This window comes from Helianthus annuus, chromosome 14 (assembly GCF_002127325.2).
Source record: "Helianthus annuus cultivar XRQ/B chromosome 14, HanXRQr2.0-SUNRISE, whole genome shotgun sequence".
Taxonomy (NCBI): Eukaryota; Viridiplantae; Streptophyta; class Magnoliopsida; order Asterales; family Asteraceae; genus Helianthus; species Helianthus annuus.
The window spans coordinates 76,231,322-76,238,504 of record NC_035446.2 but is presented as its reverse complement, the minus strand read 5'-3'; the positions used below and the strand labels follow the sequence as shown (position 1 = coordinate 76,238,504).

The window sequence follows — 7,183 nt, the reverse complement described above, 5'->3', positions numbered from 1 at the left end:
ATCCAAGTGATTCATCTTGTCTATCTGTTTTTATTTTTATTTTTATTTTTCAGCATTTAGTTAGTTTTTCTTAGTTTAAAAATCTTTTTCTAACATTTTGATTTGATTAGACGTTGAGGATAAACCAGTACTAAAAGCTTTTGTGTCCTTGGACGACCTCGGTATCTTACCAACACTATACTACGTCCACGATGGGTGCACTTGCCCATATGTGTGTTTAGTGTTAGTAAATATCGTGTTTTATAAATTTAAAACTTGGCTAAAGTGTAAAAAGGGCTTAAAATATATACCTAAAACATATATACACTAACACGCATCAAGTTTTTGGCGCTGCTGCCAGGGACACAAGGATTTTAAGAAAGTTAGGAATCAATGGCCTAATCATTTTTTTATTTTCTTTTTATTTTTTTAGGATTTTCTTAAATTTTCAGCTTCTGCAGAGCTGAGCACGGGTCGTGCCCAGCAGTGTTACTGGAAGTTTTTAGTTTTCCGAGTTACAGAAGGCTGACCACGGGGCCGTGTCGGTGCAACACGGGGCCGTGTCCAACTCTCCAGTAACAGGGATCCGTAAAACAATCACTGTAACTCCGACCACGGGCCGTGTTCACTGAGCACGGGGCCGTGGTGAACCTTCTGACCAACATTCTTTTCTGTTTTTGTTGCAGGACTTGGAACCAGACGCCACCTCTACGTAGTGTATGAGCTCCAGTTCTAATAAAGACATAAAAGAACCTCTAGAAGAACCTGAACGCTTTCTCAGAAAAAGACTAAAAGCTAAAAACCAAGAGAAGGTTTCGGGGAACCCACTTCAAATGGCGGACCAACGTACCCTCATGGATTATCTACGACCCACCGTAGGTAATCTCGGCGCCGCTATCAATGCACCGAACGTTGAAGCCAATAACTTCGAACTTCGGCCGCATTTGATACAGATGCTTCAAAACTCTGCAACTTTCCATGGGCTTGCGGACGAGGTTCCCCATCTACATATTACTAATTTCTTAGAAATATGTGATACCTTTCGGATCAATGGAGCATCAAATGACGCCATCCGCCTCCGAATGTTTCCTTTTTCACTAAAAGACCGAGCAAAAGCTTGGCTTAACGCCCTCCCAGCTGGATCGGTAAACACCTGGGACGAAACTAGCCCAAAAATTTCTATATAAGTATTTCCCTCCCGCTAAAACGGCTAAATTAATGACTGAAATTAATACATATTCACAAGAGGACAGGGAATCCTTATATGAAACTTGGGAAAGGTTCAAGGAGCTATTGCGAAAGTGTCCACATCACGGCCTTGCGATATGGCAACAAGTATCCACTTTCTATAATGGGTTCTTGCCACACACAGGGCAAACACTTGACTCTAGCTCTGGGGGACTTTTAGGTAATCGCCGCCCGCATGAAATATATAATCAAATTGAGGAAATTGCTCAAACCAATTTTCAGTGGCACACTCCCCGAGGCAATAAATCTATTGCCCCGGGCGCCCATAAGGTTGATGAAAGTACTTCTTTACAAGCCCAAATCGAGGCCCTTTCTTCAAAAATTAAAAAGTTGGAAATGACAAAAACGGTCTCGGTTATGGCTTGTGAAGGGTGTGGTGGGCCACATGAAAATTGGAGTTGTATGAAAGAAACAGACGATTAACAAGAATTGGTAAACTACGTTGATAATAGACCTGGGCCATCGGGTCCTCCAACGGGCACCTACAACCAAGGATGGCGAAATCACCCTAACCTTGGTTGGAGGGAACCCGGCAATGGTAGTAACCAACAAAGCGTAAACCAACGAACAAACTTTCAACAACCAAGAAATGAGTCACAAAATTTCCCTCAACAACAAGGTGGACGAGAAAGGCTTGAAGATACTATATCTCGCCTCATCTCCGATACTGAAAAGAAAAACTCGGATAGGTTTCTACAATTAGAATCAAATTTTAGAAATCAACAGGCTAGTATTCAAAACATTGAAAAACAAAAAAAAAATCAACTAGCCCAAAATTTCTCCGAGAGACCGCAAGGCGCACTACCAAGTAATACCGAGACAAACCTAAAGGCACAAGTTCATCTCATCACTCTACGGAACCGTACCGTGGGTCCCGCAGAAGGGCCAGCACCTATTGAGGAGGTCACATCTCCGCCACAGCAAGAGAAGGTCACTCCTCCACCTCCAGAACCCACCAAGGCTCCTCCGGTTCCATACCCCGGTAGGTTAATCCGTCAAAAGACCAATGAGCAATTCGCAAAATTCGAAAGTTTGCTAAAACAATTACATGTCAACATTCCTTTCATTGACGTCCTAACCCAAATGCCTAAATACTCTAAGTTCATGAGGGACTTCCTCACTCATAAAAGGAATATTGAAACATTGCAATTAGTTAACTTAAGCGAAGAATGCTCCGCCCTCGTACTCAACAAACTCCCCCAAAAGAAAATTGATCCCGGAAGCTTCACAATTCCTTGCTCGATTGGGGACTCCCCTGTTCGTAATGCACTAGCCGACCTTGGGGCTAGCATTAACCTCATGCTCGCATCAATGTTCAAAAGACTCGGCCTAGGAAAAACGAGTCCTACAAAAATGAGTATACAACTTGCTGATCGATCCGTCAAATTCCCGCAAGGTGTCATTGAAAATCTCCTAGTCAAGGTCGACAATTTCGTCTACCCGGCCGGCTTTGTCATACTTGATATGGAAGAAGACACCGAAGTCCCCCTCATACTAGGGAGACCATTTCTCGCCACCGCACAAGCAGTGGTAGACATGAATGACGGAACACTCACTTTAAAATAAGGGGATAATGAAGTAAAATTCGGGGTTGGGAAGAGAATACCCGGTCAATTACATAAAGGTTATTGATTCGAGTTTGGATGATGCTCTCCGACGGTGCAACATGGGATGCAAAACATCCCGCTCGGAAAACATATAACCTCGCCTTGGGTCTAGCTAAGGACCCTTATAAACGTGGCGCACCACGGAGGCATTCCGCGGAACTATCCTTAGTTTAGTTTAATCTTTTAATTTTAATTTGCAGAAATAAAACACACTCATGGTGGTCAAGGATAACAAGGGAAACGAGAAACATAGGCCCATGCACGAAAACGGGGCCATCCGAAACAATTTCTCCATTACAGTAAGCTCAGCACGGGCCGTGCCCAGCCAACACAGCCCCGTGATGAACATCCTGCAGAAAAACGCCCAGTTCAGGTAACTGGACACAGGCCATGTTCACTAAACACGCCCCCGTGTCCAGGCTTTTGTCTCTTTTCTTTAATTATTGTTACTGGCACCTGAACACGGGGCCGTGCCCGGTCACCACGGGGCCGTGTCCAGACTGCCAGTAACATAAAATTTTGCTTTTAACACCATTTTACACATTCAATCAACCTAAAAATTTATTTTTGGGACACATTGAGGACAATGTGTAATTTAAGTGTGGGGGGGATGCTAAAACCTTGAATTTTGCAAGTCCTAATAACAAGCCTTACACAAAACTCTATTGGAACCGCTAATCACCCCAAATTTTTTCAAAATTTTCAATTTTTTTACTTGTCTAAGTTTAAGTTGGGAATTCTAAGTTTAACAAGGTTGTATTTTTATAAGTTTACAACCGATAGCGTCGTGATAAAAAGAACCAACATAAGAAAATTATGAAACGGCATGACAAGCTTAGTTAAAATTTGATTATATATACTTGATCACATAAAAACCCATTCCCACAAAAGTGAGTTTTGAGCCTTTATTGAGCATACAAATATACATCTTTATGCTAAATGTTCATTTTTCGTTTCTTGTGTGAATAGCCGCTTGGTTCTTACGACTCTAGAACTTGCCACGACAATACATTCCCAGTCCTTGCCAACTTAAACCCAAGTAAGTAAATGATGGAGGCATTAGGACTAACCCTTTTTCTTTCAACACCATTATTTTTATTTTTCATTTCACCTACCCAAAAATTCCCCCTAGTTAACCCCTTTGAGCCTAAACCTTTTCATTTCTTAACCCAAAACCCTTTTTACCCACCAAAAACCCTTTTTATTTTCACCTTTTATTTTAGTAACAAGCTCGGTTTTCGTGTGACAAAAAAATGCATATTTTACAATGAAGTTGGAAATAAACAAACAAAGCTCCTCAAACAAAAGCTTGTTTGAATAAATACTTCATTAAAAATAGAAAGTCACAAAAACAAAATGTTTTACGAAAACCGACGCTTTTTACGCCTTTTCGCCCTTTTCAACTAACCACTAACCCAACTACCCACCTTTAGCCCAAGCCTAACCCTTCACCCAAAAAAAAGTCCTCTTGATATTTACAAAGGTATAAAGTTAAAAAGGAGAAGGATTGATTGCTTGGCAAGCTTATGGTAGGAATAAGTTCCATGCCGCTCTCGAGTGATTCACTAAAAATACACCTTCGGCCGAGTGTGAGTGATTACCCCCGTGAGGTATGTGAACCTGTATATAAATGGAATTTTAGAAAGGCATGTTATGCCTTAATAAATAATTTACCATATGAAAAGTTTTTAATAAATCATGACGAATAGGATTGTAAATAAGTAAAAATAAAACCTAAACAATCTTGGAAATTCCCGACACTCTATAACAAGCCCAAAACCTTCTCTTCTACCCATTCCATTTGGGAGTGTAAGCCACATATTAAAGAGTTTTGCTTGAGGACAAGCAAAGATTCAAGTGTGGGGATATTTGATGTGTGTAAAATGCAACATATAAATTACATCAAATGAGGCATAAAACTAACCCTTTTTAAGTACTAATGTTGGAAAAAGTGTATTTTTGTCTTCTTTTTGTATTTTCAGGATTAAATGAGCTCAAATTAACAAAAGAAGCAAAAAGACAGCTAAATCTAACATAAATACAAGAAAGGGAACAAAAGTGGACCGCCCGACCCCTCGACAGCATCCTCCCAAGCAAAACAGAGAAGGCAGAAGACTGAACACGCCCCGTGCTCAGCGAGCACGGGGCCGTGCCCAAGAAGCAGCAGAAAAGACAAACCTGTAGAAGCTTCTATTGCTCACCACGGGGCCGTGCCCAACGAACACTGGGGCGTGCCCAAAGTACTGCAAGGGCATTAATTGTAATTGCGAATTACAATTAATGAGGAGAGATAGTGTCAAACGGGCACGGGGCCGTGCCCAGCGGACACGGGGCCGCGCCCAGCCTTCTGTTCAGCCTATAAATAGGAGTGCTTGGATCCATTGCAACTCATCCCTTGACACACCACCTCTCTCACACTTCATCCACCACCCACTACTATCACAACACCATCATCCACCACCATCATCCATTGTCCATCATAGAGTGTGTGAGTCGTCTCGGGATCCAAGATTGATCGTAAGAGTTCTTGACAATCAAGGCCATGTTTGCCTAAGTCTCTTACATCACTTGGTGAAGACAAGTGTTTAGTATAATACTTTTTATTTTTAATCTTTTGCACTTCTTAATTGGTTTTGTATTAATGACTTTAATAACTAGTTTCTTATGTTGAAGGTGATTCTTCCTTATCGTTTGTCCGTGGTGTCTTGGCATTATTTTACTGTCTATATAAAATAAAAGATTTTCACCATTCATATCTCCACGGTCTATATGGAGGTATGTTGGCTACCTGGTCGGGGGTTAAGGGAACGGTTTTGTAAGGGTCTTGCCCTTGTTCAGCGTTTAGAGGTCCTGCAAGGGACCTGGGTCAAATTTAGTAGGACCTCCTTCAATACACAAATGTATTGGATGGCGGGGGTCCAAACTCTTTGATCCCCTCATAAGTTAACTACTATTAATACTATAACCCGGCTATTTAGGACTGTATCCCTGCTGACTCAGACTACTTAGTCGAGGGTAACTTCACCTCCAAAAGAGGGGCCTACCATAATTTGCATTAATAACTTAATTAATTATCTTTCAATAATCCGACCCTTTAGGATTATATCCTTGCTGACTCAAACTACTGGGTTGAGGGTAACGTCGCCTTCAAAAGAGGGGCCTACTACAATAACTAAGATAATCTCTTAAACAAGTGCAAAAGTGCGAAAATAATCAAAGGTTATACTGAGACACGAGTCGGATCCAAGTGATTCATCTTGTCTATCCGTTTTTATTTTTATTTTTATTTTTCAACATTTAGTTAGTTTTTCTTAGTTTAAAAATCTTTTTCTAACATTTTGATTTGATTAGACGTTGAGGATAAACCGGTACTAAAAGCTCTTATGTCCTTGGACGACCTCTGTATCTTACCAATACTATACTACGTCCACGATGGGTGCACTTGCCCATATGTGTGTTTAGTGTTAGTAAATATCGTGTTTTATAAATTTAAAACTTGGCTAAAGTGTAAAAAGGGCTTAAAATATATACCTAAAACATATATACACTAACACGCATCACACACACAAGTAAAGTACATAATAACACACACCTAGAACAATACCAATAGCTGCCGTTCGAGTTTGCGGCGTTGCGTTGTGATAGCATGAAGTAACAATGCGATAAAGAGCATTTTAAATAGTATGTGTTGTAAACTGCGTTAAATGTGATAACTGCATTTAGTATAAGCGTTGTGAATGCGTTGTAAAACATATTTAAAAATATCTTTTAAAATCTCTAACCAACATATTGAATCTCGAAGGTACAAGGCGTTTTAGTAAGAAAGCAATAATTAAGAAAGAAATGTCAGATCCGAATACTGACATGACTTGACTTTGACTTTGACTTTGACTTCACTCGAAAAGTCGGGTTGTTACACATCTAAGCAAGGGAAGTTGACAAGAGCTGGTCAAACAGTCAAGTGCACAAAGTGTGGTGGGAAAGGTCATAACCAGAGGTCGTGCAAAGGGAATGCAGAAGGGTCACAGGCAAATGCAGAAGCATGACGTTTGGGGTTGGCTTTTTTATGTTTCTAAGTGTCAAGAACAATGACTTCTTTTGGTGTGGTTGTTTGTTTTATGTTTGGCCATCATTTTGAATTACTACAGTTTATGGCCTTTGTTTAAACTTATATGTGTTATGAATCATCTGTGTTATGAATTCTATGTGGTATGTAATGCATGTGTTTGGACAAGTTTTAGTTTGGAATTTGCAAGTTTTTGTTCATTAGATAATTGGCAGGTTTTTGTTCATTAGATAATTGGCAGGTTTTGGTGTCTTTTGTCCGACATGATTTGTTAATGCTTTTG

The 7,183-nt window shown here is 40.3% G+C and overlaps 1 non-coding gene across 1 annotated transcript; it reads right to left on the bottom strand.

The window, feature by feature from the left end:
- Window positions 1–1,191: 1,191 nt before the first annotated feature.
- On the bottom strand, window positions 1,192–1,298 carry LOC118487028. Its single transcript, XR_004880195.1, has one exon. It is a non-coding gene; the product is annotated as a small nucleolar RNA R71 (small nucleolar RNA).
- Window positions 1,299–7,183: the final 5,885 nt, after the last annotated feature.